Consider the following 18,371-nt stretch of genomic DNA (forward strand, 5'->3'; position numbering starts at 1 on the left):
ATTTGAGGAGTGGAAGGAAGGAAGGAAGGAAGGGGAGAGAGAGAGAGAGAGCGAGAGAGGGAGAGGGAAAGAAAAAGAAAAGAAGAAAAAGAAAGAAAAGAAAGAGAAAGAAAGAAAGAAAGAAAGAGAAAAAGAAAAAGAGAGGGAGGGAGGAAGGAGGAAGGAAGGAAGGGGAAAGAGAGAAAAAGAAAAGGAGGGAGGAAGGAAAGGAAGGAAGGAAGGAAGAAAGGAAAGGAAAAACAGCAACAAGTAATTTTTAGAGACTTTTTGGTTCATATTACTTAAAATGTTAAAAGAAATTTAAAAAGTATTTTGCTTTTTAACATGAAGCAGTCAAACAGCGAGCAGTAGCCGGCTATTTATGCAGAGATCACAAAGGTCCACATAACTGTGTAAGTACGCATCTGTCCCCCATCTCCGTCCACCCCTGCCTGGTCGCACACATAAAACGTTTGTGAAATAACATTTCTGAAAAACTGGTCTGAATTGGTCACTTGGATGGTGCTGAGGGGGTCAAAGCCGTGGATTCCCACACAAGCAACCTTACCTCGTCCAGTTTTACAGCCAATAGAAAACAGTCCTAACTCCGGTCTGCCTCGTGTATTCTTCTGGCTTCACATGAAAGACTGTACAAAGGTGAGAGGCTGGATCATTGCAAATCTGTCTCCACGCCTGGAAGTAAAACCATTGAAAACACTTGTGCTGTTGGAGGCTGGTGCTTTCCACATCTTTTTCCCTCACACAAGTAAGAAGTGTGCGAAGGAGGCACACCTGGGGGGCTCAGTCGGTTAAGTGTCTGACTCTTGAGTTGGGCTCAGGTCTTGATCTCATGGTTCATGAGTTCGAGCTCCTGGTCAGGCTGCACGCTTAGCACAGAGCCTATGCTTGGGATACTCTCTCTCCCTCCCTCTCTGCCCAACCCCACCGCTCTCTCTCAAATAAATAAACATTAAAAAAAAAAAAAAAAAAGAAGTGCGTGGGAAGGATATTTCAGAAGAGGACCAACGGTACCCTTTCTTTTGAGAAATGGTTTCCAAGCTTCAGCGGCAAGGTGTTTAGTATCCCCTGGCCCCTGGAATTAATTAGCTCAGTACAGTTAGGATTATCACCACAAGCCTGGAAGTGGCTGGTTATTTTAATATGATTTGGGAAACCTCAAGGACCCCACCTGGTGTAGAGACAAACTCCTCTAGAATTTTGATTAGAGTCCTTTTGTTTGTCCAAACGCTGTTTGGTCATCTCTGAAGAGGGCACGACCCAGGCCCTCTGAAGGGTTTTTCTGGCTCTCTGCCCACCGACTGTGTCCTACCCCCCCCCCCCCCCCCCCAGGCAACACTCCTAACCTCACTGGCCTCTGTTTTCTCTCTTTTCTCTGCCCATCCACCCTATAGGATAGGTGTAAGATCCCCCAAAAGATCTGTAGATCAAACTAGAAACAGGGATGTTGCTAGTCATTTGGGGTAAAGGAGCTTCAAGTTCTCACTGATTCTAGAACACCATGCCTTCCCTTCCAGGTACCCTAAACTGGCTGCGAAACACCGGGAATCCAACACGGCAGGCATCGACATCTTCTCCAAGTTCTCTGCCTACATCAAAAACACAAAGCAGCAAAACAATGCTGGTGAGTGGCTCCCTTCCACCCAGAGCCCCTGGCAGTAGTGACCCCTGCCCAGGGCTCCTCAGGTACTTAGGCCAGAGAAGCACCTGGAACCCATGCGACTTGCTGTTCGCCCACACCCGTGTCCCCTGTGACAAGGGGCTGTAGATCCTTCTCTTTGTCTAGTGCAAGAGAACGGCCCGTGGCCCTTTCTGCTGAATTTGGAGGGAGGGATGCACTTTGTGTTCTGAGCGTGCCTTACTGCACATCATAATGGCCTGCGCAGAAGGTTCCTGCCTCGGCCATACCACTGTCCATTTGTGCCACATTCATAACCCTGCCTGCCTGTGTTCTCAGGAGGCCCTGATTGGAACCACATATTCCAACTTCCTTCCAGTCCCTGAAAGCTTGCTCAAGGAAGGAGTTGTGCAGAGGCCATGGTGGGACGGCAAGCAGAGCCTTGCCCTACCGCAAGTGCGGAGGGTGCTGGGGAAGCCACATCTCAAGACCTGGTTCATCCTCCATCTGGCCTTGGCTACAGAGCCCAGGACGAGCTTTCTTATGAGGCCTTCTCGGAGGGGTCTGGACGCCTCATTTAAGCGCAGTGCACTTTAAGTCCCTCATTTGGCCTTTCCTTTAAGAATTCGCTGAAGCAATTTGAATAGAACTCACATTGAGCGCGGGTAACACTTGAAGAACTGTGATAGGCCCCGGGAGGAAAAAGAAGAAGGATGAGAAAGTTCACTTGCCTTCAAGGGGGAAAAGGAGCACCTTCAGGGTGGGGGCCTGGAGCCCAGCACAGAGCCAAACAGAGCAGGGGCCTCATGAATCTTTGTGAATGAGTGGCCATCAGAGGAACACACAGTGGACCCAAGCAAGGTGGAAAATGCTAGACGCTTTAGGAGATCAGAGGAGAAAGGCATCTTTGGGGACAAGGTGACCAGGAGGGGCAGCCATGCATGCAGGGAAAGGGAAGAACATTTTGGCAGGAACAGAGTTGGTGCCGTGGAAAGTAAATATTTTGGTTAACAGTTACTGAGGACCTGGGTGGTAACAGGCACAGACCAGATTCTAGGAAAACCAGAAACGGATACTTTCTCATCTTGAAAACCTGGCTGGTGCAGAAGAAAAGGCTTAAATTCACAAAAAGCCAAAGAGCAAGAAAAGAGGCAAGGGAGTCTGAAGAGCTCATTGGCTGCCATGGGGAAGGGGAAGCAATACTTGCCAGAGGGGTTCCGAGCAGGAAGAATGTACCCCAGGGCCTTTGAGAAAGCTGCTTTGAAGGGGTTTCCCCTGGGTCATGAAGGTTAAGGGGGAGTCAGTTGGCTGTGACTATAGGGAGGAGGTGATGGGGAGCTGGGAAAGTGCCAGGGACAGAGACTGGGGAGGGTGGCCAGAGCCTGAAGCGTCAGCCCGGGAGGTTGGGTTTTATCCTGTGGGCCACGCCAGCCATTAGAGGTGCGTGAAGAGGCGCCATAAGGAGAGTGGCCTACGGGGAGAAAAGGAAGAAGAAGGGATGTGGAGGTATTTTAAACATGCTCTGTGCTCTTGCTTGGTTGAGGCCCTATTTGGAAATGGGATCTGCGCAGATATCATTAGTTAAGGGTCTCGAGATGAGATCATCCTGGGTTTAGCGTGGTCCCTAAATCCAACCACTGGCGTCCTTGTAAGAAGGGGAGAGGGCACACAGAGAGCAGGGGGGTGGTTCCTGTGAACGTGGTGCAGAGATTGGAGTGCTGTGGGCAGGAGCCAAGGATGCCTTGGACCACCACAGCCTGAAAGAGGCAGGAAAGGACTCTCTCCCCCAGCCCGCCCCAGAGCCCTGTGAGGGAGTGTGGCCTTGCCGACACCTTGATGGTGGACTTCTGGTCTCTAAAAGTGGGTGAACAGATTTCTGGTGTGGTAAGCCACCCACTTTGTGGTGCTCTGTTGAGGGCACGAATGTGGCCCCTCACGGCCGTGTGTGCGGGGGCAGGCCGGGCTTGCCTGGCTGGGGACCCGAGACAAATGAGCCGACCAGTGGTTAGTGCTTGTCCCCCCGGGCCAGGACTGGCTCCCAGCTCTCAGCTCCGGTTTGCAGATTCTACATCCAGGGCCCTTTCCTCTCAGCCACAAATACCTTCCTTCATACTTGTCAAAGCACCCTCGGGAGGATTCTCTCATCTGAGCCCTCCAGATTTTTCAAGTTACAAACAGTATTTACATAGTCTCCATATTTACAGTTCTTCTATTCCCAAACCCAAAGCAGCAGTTTCCACTGAACATCATGTATCAATTTCTTACAAACTCAACACTCTCCAATTTTCATTGTTTCCACTTCTTCTCTTTCACCCTGTTTTTCTCTGGGGCGGGTTTTGCCCTCCTGACTCCTTCTCCCCCTGACTCATTTGCGCATTTCAGGGCTCCGGCATTTCTGCTGTCCCAGGGAGCCCATCCCCTTCATGGCCCTTTGTGCCGGTCTCTTCTCCTGCCTTGAGCTAGATGCCACGCATTTGTTCCTCCCCTGTCACCATAGCTTGGCCACCCCCACCCCTGCCCTTTTCCTTTCTTTTTCCTTCCCTCCACCCTTATTCCCGAGTTACGGTCTACTGGGTCCAAAGGTTCTGAGGCTTAGCAAGCCAGAAGCCAAGGCAGAGAGTAACGCCATGGTCCACCCCATGCGGCCCCTTAACCTGGAAGACGGTCCACACCCCTCTCTGCTTTGTCCCAGCTGTGCCAGGCAGCCCCTCGTGACAACTTCAGCAAGAGACCCCCGGCTTCCTCCGACATGCCTTCCTATACCACTTTCCCATTTTTCTTTCTGGATCTTCAGCTCTGCATCTATTTCTTCAATGTCCTGTCTTCAGATTGGCCTTTATGTTTTCAACTTTTTTTTTTCTCTTGAAAAAAGCCTTCCCTCCCTTCCCTCTGGCCCACCCAATACCTCTCAGACCCCATATATACAAGGGCCATGGCTTGTTCCTTTCCTGCCCTCATGACATCAAAGTGTGAAAAAACCCAATACTGTGACATCGTCTGCATGCTGGGTCATCTCTCCACTCCCACGGTGGATACAGGGACTGCCATTCAAAATTTCCCTGTTTCACACAACATTAAAAGTCCCCAGCTACTGAGACACAGACCCAATCCAGGGGAGCCATCCCCAGCTAGCACACAAGAGAATTCCCCCCAGTTTGTACACACAGTCATTTATTCACTCAACAAACAGATTGCATCCAGTGGCCACAAGTCAAAGCTAATGTTTCAAGAGCTTTTCTTGGGGCCCCTGGGTGGCTCCGTCGGTTGAGCATCCGACTTCGGCTCAGGTCACAATCTCACGGTCCGTGAGTTCGAGCCCCGCGTCGGGCTCTGGGCTGACCGCTCAGAGCCTGGAGCCTGCTTCGGATTCTGTGTCTCCCTCTCTCTCTGACCCTCCCCCACTCATGCTCTGTCTCAAAAATAAATAAACATTAAAAAAAAAATTTAAAGAGCTTTTCTTGTATGCCAGGCACTGTACTAGGTTCTAGAGTTGTGAAGACAGATGAGACAAAGTCATTGCCATCAGTGAGCTAACCAGGGGCTGTAAAACATATAAACAGGCGATTGCTGACCGGGGTTGGAATCCTAGGTCTGCTGCGTCTAGCTGTACAACCTCACTAGAGAGACTTCTCTCTGAGCCTCTGTTTCTGCATCTGTGAAATATACTTTTTTTTTTTTTTAATTTTTTTTAACGTTTATTTATGTTTGAGACAGAGAGAGACAGAGCATGAACGGGGGAGGGGCAGAGAGAGAGGGAGACACAGAATCGGAAGCAGGCTCCAGGCTCTGAGCCATCAGCCCAGAGCCCGACGCGGGGCTCGCACTCACGGACCGCGAGATGGTGACCTGAGCCGAAGTCGGACACTTAACCGACTGAGCCACCCAGGCGCCCCGAAATATACTTAATAATACCTTCAATGTCTTCATTGCCACAGAAGGCAATTAATAGCATATCCCAGGTTTGTAATGCAGACTCATTTGCTTTATCAGTCGGTGCCTGTAAATCCTTTTAGCACCGTGCCTGACCCGTGGTAAATGCTCATTGAATGTTCACTTTGGGTCTCGCTGCTAATTGAACAAAATGAGACCAACACGAATATCGGCATCAGACGCTGCCGCCTTAGCTCGTACTCCCGCTACCCGCAACCAGCACTTTCAAATCTCCGGCTCGTGTCAGCTCATTTCCACTTGTTTAAGTGTTTCCCATTTTCTTGTTGCATTTCCCTCCTCTCCGCAGGACACGTCAAAGAGGGTCTGTGAGCTGGCTCCACCTGTTACACCTTCGGGATTGTTACGTTTGACCCCGAAGCCCTGGTCCTGTGCTCTGTCAGGTTGTCTATCACTGCTCAGCCTCCTCCTTCTGTGATTACCCGATCCTGGTCCCCTTGGTCTGCTGAGACCTGATTCCACCTCCACGCCCTCCATGCTCCCTTTCCAAACTTGTTCTTCACTCCGCTTAAAGGTAGCACTGACTTCCTCATCAGAATGGCCCAAGACCCCCCATGGAGTAAGGTCCTATGCGAGCTTACTTTCTTATCACTTGGGATCCCCACTGCCACCCTGGTTCGTGGGGGAACCAAGGACCCTACAGGCAACGGTGGGGTGGTTCCAACTTGCAGCCTCTGGCATCGGCTGCCTGGGCTCAGACCCCAGCTTCGCCTCTCTTCTTGCTGGCCTTGTGACACTGGGCCCATCATATCAACTCTGTGTGCCTCGGTTTCTCATCTGTAGAATGGGCACAATAATTGTACGTACCTCAGGTTATATATAACTATATTATTTTGATTACAATTACACATAGTTAAGTCCATGAGTGAGAAGAGGGGAGCACTAGGGACAACATGAAGGATCACCCATACTTATGGGAGGGCAGCGCGAGAGGAGTCAGGGAGGAAGGTTAAGGTCTAGCCAGGGAGTAAAGAAGAAAGCTAGGAAGGGTAGAAGACGGAAAAGATGCTGAAGATGAGGAAGGAAAGTTTGTTTTTTTGAAGTTTATTTTTTTATCTTGAGAGAGAGAGTGAGCAGGGGAGGGGCAGAGAGAGAGAGAGAACGAGAGAGGGAGGGAGGGAGAATCACAAGCAGGCTCCACACTGCTAGTGCAGAGCTCGATGGCAGGCTCAAACCCACGAACCATGAGATCATGAGCTAAGTCAAAATCAAGAGTCCGGACGCTTAACGGACTGAGCCATTCAGCACCCCCGTTTGTTTGCTTTAAGAGTGATCCGTGGTATGAAATGCTGTGCACAGGGTCACGGGAAGCCTCGTTGTCGCACACAGCTGCCTGGAGCAGTCCTTGGGCGGCTTCTCTGGATACATCCCCTTGGCCTGCAGCTGCCCATGTCTCAGATCCTACACCACCAGAGAGAGTCCGGGCTGGCCAGAGGAGCAGGGCCCTTCTCCTTTGGCAGGGAGGGGGGTGATCTGCACAGGAGGAGACCATGGGGGAATGGGATCCAGAGCTCACCAGGAGGGAGCGCTCGTGGCCTGAGAAAGGACATCTCAGGATGGAGAGAGCAGCACTGGGCTTGGATTCGGCTGTAGGAGCCCCTGCTCTGAGCCCCTGCACGGTGCATTTTCAATCCAGCAGGGGCAAGTAGCTGGTTCAGTATGGAAGGTTTACAGCAGAAGGACCAGGGGAAGGCGCCAGCTTTGGCCATCCCGTCTTCGGCACATCTGGTGACCCACCTGGTGGTGAGGTGTGACCAGCGGTCAGCTCTGTCCCCACCCCGATTGCCATGCTGCTTCCCCGAGAGGCAGAGTGCAGTGGTGGCCTGGCCTCCACCTTCAGCAGCGCTTGGGCCTACATCGCTCACATCCTCCACCTCTCTCTGCAAGTGTTGCCTCCTGGACTTACTGCTTTCACCCTCCTCTGAGATGCCACCGCCACACGTGGAGGTCCGGTGACCTGGCGGCAGCCCCGACCCATAGCTCTGGCTCTCCTGGCTCCCGTACCCCATCCTGCTCCGGCACCATGCCACGGGGACATCGCTGCCTCTCTGGTTGTCCCTTCCCTTGAAGGGTTTCTTTTACACCCTCCTTAAACCTGTGTCCCTCACTCTGTCTTCTCCAAGAGGACCTGGGCTTTTCTCTCTGAATACCCACCCATCTTCCCTTTTGCATTCTGAACCTTCAAACTGCCATTTCAAGACTCTAAAAATCTCTGCCCAACCCCTGGGCTTTCAAGAAACTCATTTTCGCTACTTACCCTAATCTGGAGGTAAACTACTATATTTAAAAAAATTTTTTTTTAACATTTATTTGTTTTTTGATAGAGACAGAGTGTGAGTGGGGGAGGCACAGAGAGAGAGGGAGACACAGAATCCGAAGCAGGCTCCAGGCTCCGAGCTGTCTGCACAGAGCCTGATGCGGGGCTCGAACTCATGGACCGTGAGATCATGACCTGAGCTGAAGTCGGACGCTTAAGCAACTGAGCCACCCAGGCACCCCAAAATACTACACTTTTTCACAACTTCCCTTTTTCCTTATGCTTTATCCTATTAAGTCTACAGGTTTATTTCACTTTCTGTATATACTGTGCATTCTAGGCGATTGACAGGAGGTCTAATGTGCATCTTTAATTCTCTGTTAGTCACTATTTAAAAAAAATTTTTTTTAATGTTTATTTATTTTTGAAGGAGAGGGAGACAGAGCAAGAGCAGGAGAGGGGCAGAGAGAGAGAGGGGGGAGATACAGAATCCAAAGCAGGCTCCAGGCTCTGAGCCATCAACACAGAGCCCGATGCAGGGCTCGAACTCACAAGCTGTGAGACTATGACCTGAACCAAAGTCAGACTCCTAACCAACTGAGCCACCCGGGCACCCCTCTATTCATCACTGTTTTTAAAGTCCCTTCTACGTTTCTTCTAGCCCTATCACATTTCCCCAGATACAGTTAATATTCCTGCTCCAGTATAATTATTCATGTTGTTGTTGGCTTGTGTTGTATTTTTTTTTTAATAAATGTCTATTCATTTTTGAGAGAGAGCGTGCCAGCAGGAGAGGGGCAGGAAGAGAGGGAGACAGAGGATCCAAAGCAGGCTCTGTGCTGACAGTGGCGGGCCCGATGCGGGGCTCGAACTCATGAACCGTGAGGTCATGACCTGAGCTGAAGTCAGACTGACGCTCAACCGACAGAATCATCCAGGGCACCCCTCGTGTTGTATTGTTATGTACTTTTCCCCATTTTCTTTTTGCACAGAGAGGGAGCAGACAGGTGTATGCACGTGGACTGAGACAATCCAGTATTTCTCCTGTTGCATTCACACCACACCTCCCATCTCCAATCTCCTGCACGTGCCCACTTCCACGGGACTCTCTTCCCTCCTAAGGGGTGTGCAAAGCCTCACACCCCGTCTCTTTTATCTCATCCACACCTCCTGTGAAGCCTTATGGCTTTCCCCAGCCACATTTGCATATTCCTTTTTTAACTCCTCTAACGCATACTCATCACGCTGCTGGTACCCCACATTTCTGTGCCGAATGGTGTTTTTCCCAATTTGCATGATTTCGGGCTTTCGAGGCTTCCTTGGAATCCCCTCGTCTCTTCCCCCGTCAAGTGTAGCATTTTCTTCTATTTTTGTGTCTGTGTTCTTCCCTCCGATGAGCCGCCTCGTTATCCTCAAATGTATACTCCACTTGCTCAGGAAAGACTTCATAACCGCTCGCAGAGCCCATGCCCAGCAGAGCAGCACAGCAGAATGAGGTGAGAAAGAAAAACAAGGCGGGGGCACCATAAAACAGAACTCAGGGTGAGCTTAAAACAGCCAGTTCCGAGAGCCCCAAAGCCGCACACACACGCAGACCGCAAATCTGGCACTAAACCTACCAGCGGACGAAAGCCAGAAGGGACCCCCGGTCAGCTACAGTTGGGTTCTCCCAGGAGACAAAAACCTACCAACCTCCGGGAAGAATGACAAATTTTATTGATTTGAGGACTCCAGGCTTGGCGGAGCTGTTATTTTCATTTACTTTGACCTTTGGCCTCCTTTGATTTCCCTTTCCTTTGTCTGTAGACAAAGCTGTCGGTCTCTTCCCTGCAGGCATTGGCCCCACCTTGCCCCTGCCCCCCCCCACACCCTGCTGGTGTGTATTACCCCTGAGATGTATTTTTCTTTTCTTTTTTTTTTTTTTCCTCTCCAGCTTCTCTTGAGGAGCAGGAGAGAAATCTTTGCAGCCTCAGGCCTGTGTCACCAGCCTGCCTACTCTGTTCCATCGCAGGCTGCCCGTGCCTGTGTGTTTTTATCCTTACTCTCAGGCTCCTGTGCTGTATTTGCAGAGACGGGCCCCTTTCCACTCATGCAAGACCCTGTGCGGTCCTAATACTCTTCCTAAAGTACTTGTCCTAATAAAATACGTCTGACTTCCTAAGCAAAGTCCTAAACGCCTTCCCCGGGTACCTGTGATGTGCTGGATAGAGTGCTCTGTGTTGAGAGTAGGGTTTCACACCGGAGACTGAGCTGGTGCCCTCGTTAAGTTAGAAGCGTAGTGGCCGTCGTTTTCCAAACTCAAGATCAGATGTCGAACAAATTGCCCTCATTGAAAATAATCAAATTAGAAGAAATTGGTACTGTCCCAGAAAATCCAGGACACATGTCCCCAAATGAAAAGCACCTGTTTGGGGCTTAGCCTTCTGTTCTCCCTCCTCCCCAACCCCAAATCCAAACCTGGCTGCCCCGCCACAGAGGGAGGGAGAGTATATCATGGCTTCCTTCTGCCACCTCCTGGCCCCAGATTCTTGGCTGCAACACACAAGTTGCCGTTAACCGCGGAGTTCTCTGAGCCGCTGTCGTGTGTTTACGAATAAGGGCGAGGGTTTCCTCCTTCCTGAGGCTCCTGTCAGCGGCTTCACTTCCAGGGACCTGGAAGCAAGCACTGGGCTCTCCAGGTTGATACTGAGAAAATGGGCAATCCAAAACCACATATCAGGAAGAGGACCCCTAGAATGTCCCGGAAAACTCTGCGAGCTCATCTCATCATTGGGATGACCAGTCCCACTTGACCAACGTGTGATTGAATATCGCCACAATATCAGTTGCTCCCATCCTGCCCCCCCTTCTCTTCATCTTCCCCCAGAGCCCTCACGGAAATGTGACCAAGCCAGCTGCACGTGCTTTCCCTGCCTCTTCCTTCCATCAGGCCCGAATCTTTGAATTGTCCTGTCTTCTCTTCTAAGAGGTGATGTGGTGGGCCATCCATGCTCCTGGCTGATGCTGGTGGAAAAAGAATCTGTTTGCAACACTGGAAATTTTTCTTTCCCTTGCCATGTCCCCCGTGGTTTGTGTCCCCACGAGCTCATTCCTGTCCTTCCACCTCACAGCCTGCCCGGCTGGCTGACCACACCAGCAGACAGGCTCGTCTTGTAGCCACTGTGCACGTGCCTCCCTATCCTAGTGGCCAAGTACCTGCTTCCTAACATATACCCGTCACTCCCTTAGACCATCTCCATTTGATATATGGAAATTGAGGCTCACAGGCGCCACCCCGATATTAAGAAACTTGCCCTTAAAATTGTAGAATGGGCTCCCAGCAAAAGAAGTGAGTGTCCCATCCATGGAAAGGTACAAAAAGCGGCCGGACTTTTGAGGTTGGAGCTGCCTCATCTAAGGTGTCATCTAGGATAAGACCTTACTATTTTAACTACCTGTAAGAAACAATATGCTTAACATTGTGATTGTAAGAAGCAGTATGACTTCAGAGATGTCAGGTGTGAAAAAATGAAACGTGGTAGGTAGGCTATTCCCAGAAATGCTGGTGGAAAGAAAGTGACCTGAGGTCAGCATTACTTCCGGATCCCTCTAGGCTAGCTGTCCTAACTCCATGTCCGGGAACGTGTCTGTGGTGGCTGGAAACAGGTAGCACTTACCCCTTGGGTTAGGGTTCGGCACACGTTTTCTGGAAAGGGTCAGATGATAAATACTTCAGATTTTTCCAACACTGTGGGCTGTCACAACTGCTCAGCTTCGCCTTTGGAGTGATAAAGCGGCCACAGACAACACGTAAACAAGTGAGTGTGGCTGTGTTCCAGTACAGCTTTGCCTACGGACACTGACCTTGAATTTCTCGTCATTTGCAGGGGTCATGAAACGTTATTCTTCTTTTGAATTTTTCCAACCATCCCCAAATGTGAAAACCATCCTTAGCTTGAGGGCAGTGCAAAAACACCCAGTGGGCTGAATTTGGCCCTTGGACTATACTTTGCTGACCTCTGTCTCAGGTAGTCTCAGATTACAGTAGCCAGTTCTCTTAACTTCTATACTTCTCAGCCTCCTCGTCTATAGTAGGGAGATTATAATAGTGTTCTTTCTTGTAGCGTGGTCTTGTTAATTGAATGAATTAATGCATTAAAGCCCTTAAGGCAGTTCCCAGCACACCATGGGCACCAATATACGATAGCTACAGTTGCTACGACTACTGCTGCTAATTTCACAAATCCTGTCCCAAATTCCCTCGTGTCCACTCTCTGGATTGGGTAGCCCGGCTTTCGCTGTGATGTAGAAGCATGTGCTGCCCTCTTCTGGCGGTTGGAGGAATCAGCGCCAGAGAGGGCTAATCCTTTTTAGTTTAAGGATTTTCAAGCATCCTCTGCATAGAACACAGTTATGCCCAAACTGGGGGTTCAAGACGAGGCCAGGTCTCCCTTGGGGATTCAAAGCCACCTTCCCTTACACCCAGAGCAGGGCATGTCCACCAGACCCAATGGATCCTCCAGAGAGGTCGTTGGTTACCTGGTAACTTACTGTCCTGGTCGCATCTTTCTCCCTTCTCTCTTCCCCTTCCGCCACCTTCAGTGTTTACCATTACGAACCTCCTTGACCTAAAATGGGAAAATATTTGAAAGGATTCAAAGCGGTCTGGGAGGACTGTTAGCCCAGAACTAACAAGCCTCTTATCAAAGGCCCTGTGCTTTCTCCCAAAGCGTCCTGAAAGCCAACTACTCTTGGGAGTGAGGGTTGGGGAGGTGATGTGGAACGTTTCTCTAGATTCCCCAGGATGTGGCGAGCCATGTTTAAAAGAGCGTGTGTATTTGTTATTCCAAGCCACTTCAATCACAAGGTGATTATTTCCCCCTCCTCTTCCTCCCTCCCAACCCTCAGCCCCATATCCCGGTGGGCCCAGTCTTTCCAAGGGGATGGGCACGGCCCCTCCTCTCATTCAATGTCATGCTCTGAGGGGAGAGCTAAGGCAATGGGAAGAAGGCAGGAATGTGAGTTCTAATTAGTCCGCCGAGAGCGAGGAAGCCAGTGGTGTTCCATGTCTGTTCTGTCAGAAACACCGACCTATTCTCTGGAGAAAGGTAGCTATGTCCCAACTCGGGACAACTGGTTCCCTGGAAGAAGACCTCAGCCCAGGCTGTTATCATGGTGGAGGCTCCTGGGTGGTCCCCAGACCACCACAGCGGTGAGGATAACGAGGTGACTGTCTTGCCACTTCCTCGTAAAGCAGCCATTGCTGTCTCATTTCAAAAACGCCTCTGGTCATAAAGGAACCCTTCAAGCTGCCTTCCTTGGCCACCCCTGCGTGCAAGTAGCCAACTCAGGATATTTTGTTTGTTTGTTTGTTGGGTTAAAGTTTTGCTTTGATTAGCATTCTTAACAAGGAAAAACAAATAACCTAGGCTCAGTGAGACCCACGTCCGAGGCTTGGCATGTCCTGAATAGATGTGCCCCCTCACAGGCGGTGGGGTCCTTGAGGCTTAGAGCAAGAGGGAGGGGAAGGCGTGAGTAGTTCCTTCTGGCACCTCCCAGAACTTGCCCAGAGGATTCCTCCAGAGGGTCTTTGATTTGGTTCATTATTGAGGCGGATGCTGGCCATTTATAATTTAGCAAATTTTGCTTCTGAAACGAGTCTCTGGAAGGCGGTTGGCGGTGGGGTTGCATGTGGACGGGGCCCGCTCGGGGAGGGGGCGGGGGAGGGGGGCAGGGGCCGGGTTGGGGGGGGGGGCAGGTCCTGTGTGGGTGGGCGCATTCATTAGTGCAAGGAGCCCGTGTTCGCTGTGTGGGCTCCCCGGCCGGAGTGGAGGGGAGTGGAGACCACCAACACCATTCCATGTGGTGGAATTTCCCGCCGTCTGACCAGAACGAATTCGCCTGGCCTGGCCTGGCCTCAGATCAAGGCCTGGGGAATAAAGGAACATTAAATGACTAATTTGAACGCGAGTTAAATGCTCTTTCACCTCTGGCTACCGTTACCTCATCCTGTGCAACCGACACCTCTTGTCTTTGTGCAGTTTATACGTGGGAGCTAAATATGTTTCTCTCTCTCCACACACACGGACACACACACAGACAGCTCTTGTGTGTTCTGATATTTCCAGGTACTAGCAGAGGCCTTTACATACTTCCTTAAGTAAACAGGACGTGTATCCGTTAATCTGAAAAATGTGCTTGCATGCGAAGTTGTGTTAGTGAGAAGACTTGACACGGGTCTAACAGCTCTACTGTTAAGCATAACGGTGTGTAGGCCTCAGAAGTGCGGCAGTGGGCGCGTGTGTCCGCACTTCATTGTGTGTGTTCGAGAGACAGAGAGAGACAGATCATGAGCGGGGAAGGGGCAGAGAGAGAGGGAGACACAGAATTGAAGCAGGCTCCAGGCTCCGAGCCGACAGCACAGAGCCCGACGCGGGGCTCGAACCCACAAACCGTGAGATCATGACCCGAGCTGAAGCCGACGCTCAACCGACTGAGCCACCCAGGAGTGGCTCAAGAGTACTCTAATTGGTTATGCAATGTCTGTACTCATAACCTCTCCTCCGTCATTAGAACGTAACCCTGAGGGAAAATTCTCTCTCCTCTGTTGACTCTCGTTGGAGAATGGCTCTGGGGAAATTAGCATCGAGACTGGGTTTTCCCATTTTGGGGAATGACAAGATGTGAAATCCAGGTGGCGTATTAAACTTTCTCTCGCAAACTTCAAACACCTCAATCATAAACTCTCCTTGCCAAATTGGTCACTATCTCGTCCAGGCAGGATGGACAACGTTCTCTCCGTTTCACACAGGAAAAGTTGGGGTGTGGAAAATTTGTTCCGGAGACATGAGGGAGCCATGATGGTCACGGGACGAACCAGGCATTTCTCAGCTTTGAAACTCTTTTGCTACAGACTAAGTGATGCTGAAGCATGGGAAGTGAAGCCAAGGGGTTATAAATGCAGTCTGGTATTCTAAATTTATCAGTTATTTAGATAATTCGTTGAGGGGGGGCGGAAGGTTGCCACACAGAACTTTGACTTTAAAACTCCTAACTTTCTTTAAAAATCTGCTCTCGAGCTGTCTTTCCAGAGGGCACCCCACACCCCCTCAAGCCCATGCGTGAGTTTCGCCTGAGTAGCCCCATGAGCTAAAGAGACACGTTTACGACTTATGTGCCCAGTGTTTGTTTGCCGTGTTATTCAGGTCATTTTTAACTTGAATGCACGTTTGAATCCCCTGGGGTTTTGGTAAAATACAGATAACAACACGGTGGGTCTGGGGTGAGGCCTGAGGGCTCCCAGATGATTCAGTGTTGATGGTCCAGGAGGGAGCTTTGGGAAGCGGGGTTCTGCGCAGCAGTCTCCATGAGGACATGTGCTGTGTGCGTCTCACTAGTTACTGTCTCGAGAGCCCAGCTCAGCATCTGGCCCACAGCCAACGTTTGTGAGCTGAATGAACGCATCATCTCCCAGACGCTTCAAGAGGCACCTGTGCTGTCTGCTCGGGTACCCAAGAGACGTTCGATAAAAGGGTCTACCCTGCCTCATCAATGTCACGGCCATTTCCTCCATCTGCTTCCTGTTCCAGCTTTACCTGTAAGCCTGTCCCATATCCCCTGCCCTCCATTCTCGTGGCTACTTTTGAAACTTCCCAGCATCTGCTTGGTTGATTCTGTCCTATGACCAGAACTCTCTCTCAGCTGAAAGTACATAATGTTCGTATCACCTTTGTTATGTTAAATGCAGCCTTATGGTGGCTGGGGGTGGGGTGGGGTGGGAAGAACCACATTTAAAACCAATCAATAAGAACAATCTGACCCACGTTTTGTTTCTGTTTTGGGGACCTCAAAGACAGGTTTTACTCAACACTTTGTCTACGCCTGGCCCTGGCCTCAGTCCTCCCTGTGTCACCGGGCAGAGAGGGGCAGGTTGGTGGGGACCTGTCCGCATTTGGCTCTGATGCACCCCCAGGAGGGTATGCCAGGCCAAACAAGTGAAATCCCTTCATCCATCCCCGAGAGACCGAGGGCTACCATTACACAAAGAAAGGGAACCATTGTAGGCCCTCTAACGAGATAAAGCAGTTGCATAAGCATATAGACACATATAGAGTTACATTTTAGGGGCCCTCACCTTTCCTCAGACCCTACTGAATAGCTCATTCTTTCAACAAACACTTATTCAGTACCAGGCACTGCACAAGGTGCTAGAATAATAATGTAATAAAGAAATATTGACGATATCCACGTGAATTGGCAAGGGCAGTGCTTGACCACATATAATAGAAACCTGATTACAGACACCAAAGCAAATATTTATTTTATTTTACTTAGCAAAAACCTACATAGCATTTTACTATGTGCCATGCCCTGCTCTAAAGCACTCTTTCTAAATGTTTACTTCTTAATCAGAGTTTGCTTTTCTCACATAACAAGAAGGCCAGAGAGTAGAGAGGTCCAGGCAGTTGTAGCTGCTCATAGAAGTCATCGATCTAGATCCTTGGAGCACTGATTCTCTACCGTTAATGTGTGACTGTCATTCTCATGTCACAAGACAGGTACTCCACTTCCGGACATTACGTCCGAGTTCCAGGCAAGGGCAGCTGTGTCGGTCTTTTGTCGCCCAGAAGCCCATCCGTAAATTTCCACTTTGATCTCGTTGGTCATAACTTGGTCATTTGGCCTTCTCTAGTAACAGTCTGGGAACATAAGTATTTTTGACTAGGCACATGACTACGAAGAAATCTGGGTTCTTTTGGGTACCAGGAAGGTGAGAGTGAATTTCTCCATACAATGCATTTTCAACAGAAGGGGATTTAAAACACACACACACACAAACTACAGTGAAAATATCTGATCTGGCCATGCCAAAAACAAACAAACAAACAAACAAACAAAAACTAGTATTTCAAATTCTCCGTTGGGGTTAACCAAATCTGAATCATTACCCCACGTAGATTTTAAGAAACAGAAATGTAAAGTTGCATACTTAATCTGCAACACTCTTACCTCAAACTTTAGAAGATGCAAGTTAAAGTCGTGCAACTAAAGCTTCTCCCCGCGGATTGTAAGCCGTGAGGGGGCAAGTGGGGGTACCCAGAGGACTCCTCTGAGCAAGGGTGGGGGAGGGTGGGTATTACTGTGGTATATCTGGGGAATTCTGCAAAATATCACTTGCCCCCAACCCCTGCTGAACTTACCCTCTAAGGTTGCCCCGTTGCATGACTGTCAGGAACAAGGCTCACTCTGGTGGGACTGTGGTTACGACAGCAGAGTCAGAGTGAAAGGGCCAGCTGAAAACTCAACAAAAGACTGCGTAAATCATCTGGGGTGGCTTCCTCAGGGTGGAGGACAAGTCAAGCACAATGTTTACCAAGCAGGCTTTTTTGCTTGCAATTCTAAGAACTCACCAGCTTTTTTGTGTGCTTTGTTTCTTACACAGCGGCAGCGTCACGCCTTGCCCATAAGAACCACACGCTGAGAGGCGAAGGTAGTTCTAAGTCTCCTCCAGGCATCCGCCATGGCAATCTTAACAAGGTGTCCCTTGTTATGGTCTCTATTTTGCAGAGGAGGAAACTGAGGCACAAGAGGTGAAGCAGCCCATCCAAGTTAGTAAATGGCCGAGTGTGGATCCCCATGCAGGCCGCTGGTCCCGCAGTTGTGCACCTGACCTGTATACATGAGACATTGAAATAATTCATTATTTAACATGCACGTGGTGCTGAGTTTTCCAACAAGAGTAGGAAGGTCATTTAGGAAACGGTGATCAAATCGGTTCATAAACCACGGAACAACTAGCATGTGCATGTTCCAAATACACTACACAACCCCCAGCTTTACTTGGGGAGTCGTGACTCAACATCCGTGAGAGGCGAGGGGCACCAAACCTGGCCCACCCACAGAGGGCGCTGGAGAGAGACGTATTAACACCTGAAAGAATGGGCGGCTGGGGGAGAGTTTCCAGACAGGATAGTGACAGAATGACAGAAACCAGTAATTATTTAAATTTAGAGCTGTGGTGGCTGCGTGACGATTCTTAAATTTGTCAATGGCTCTTCTACAAAAGATGTGGGCATTGGAGGATGAACAGGGCAAAATGTGGCTAAGTCAGTTCAGCTTGAGCGTTTGCAGGGAGCGTTGAGAAAGAACATGCCTAGGTCCCAACGCTGGACAGAGAAAGCATCTCCCTTGTCTCGTTCATTCCCGATGTTCGATGTTCGAACATGAGGGCTGAGCCTAATCTATGGCCTGATAGTTAAAAATAACCTGTTACAAAGTAGCCATAAAAATCTAACAGTTTTCAGCCTGATTCAGTCTGCTACATAAACTACAACCAGCATTAATAGCTTCAGTCAGCATTTATGTCGTTCTTTCTATTAGCACAATGGTTTTTACAACCATTTATGAGTTTCTGGAAAGCCTAATAGAAAACACACATGCATGTTATACGTGTTCGCTGTGGAAGATGCAGTTTCCGCTGCTTAAGGACAGGCCAGGAGGGGTCGCCACCGCCCCGTGGCTGAAGCCTGGGCAGGGCTCCAACGGGGACCACATTCTCTCTGGGTTGTTGCA

At 49.9% G+C, this 18,371-nt stretch overlaps 1 long non-coding RNA gene across 1 annotated transcript; it reads left to right on the top strand.

The window, feature by feature from the left end:
• Positions 1-218: 218 nt before the first annotated feature.
• LOC125918106 (uncharacterized) lies at positions 219-9,693 on the top strand. Its single transcript, XR_007456380.1, has 3 exons — positions 219-392; positions 1,515-1,621; positions 5,853-9,693. It is a non-coding gene; the product is annotated as an uncharacterized LOC125918106 (long non-coding RNA).
• The last annotated feature ends 8,678 nt before the right edge of the window (positions 9,694-18,371 follow it).

The sequence above is a fragment of the Panthera uncia genome, unplaced genomic scaffold (genome assembly GCF_023721935.1).
Source record: "Panthera uncia isolate 11264 unplaced genomic scaffold, Puncia_PCG_1.0 HiC_scaffold_45, whole genome shotgun sequence".
Taxonomy (NCBI): domain Eukaryota; kingdom Metazoa; phylum Chordata; class Mammalia; order Carnivora; family Felidae; genus Panthera; species Panthera uncia.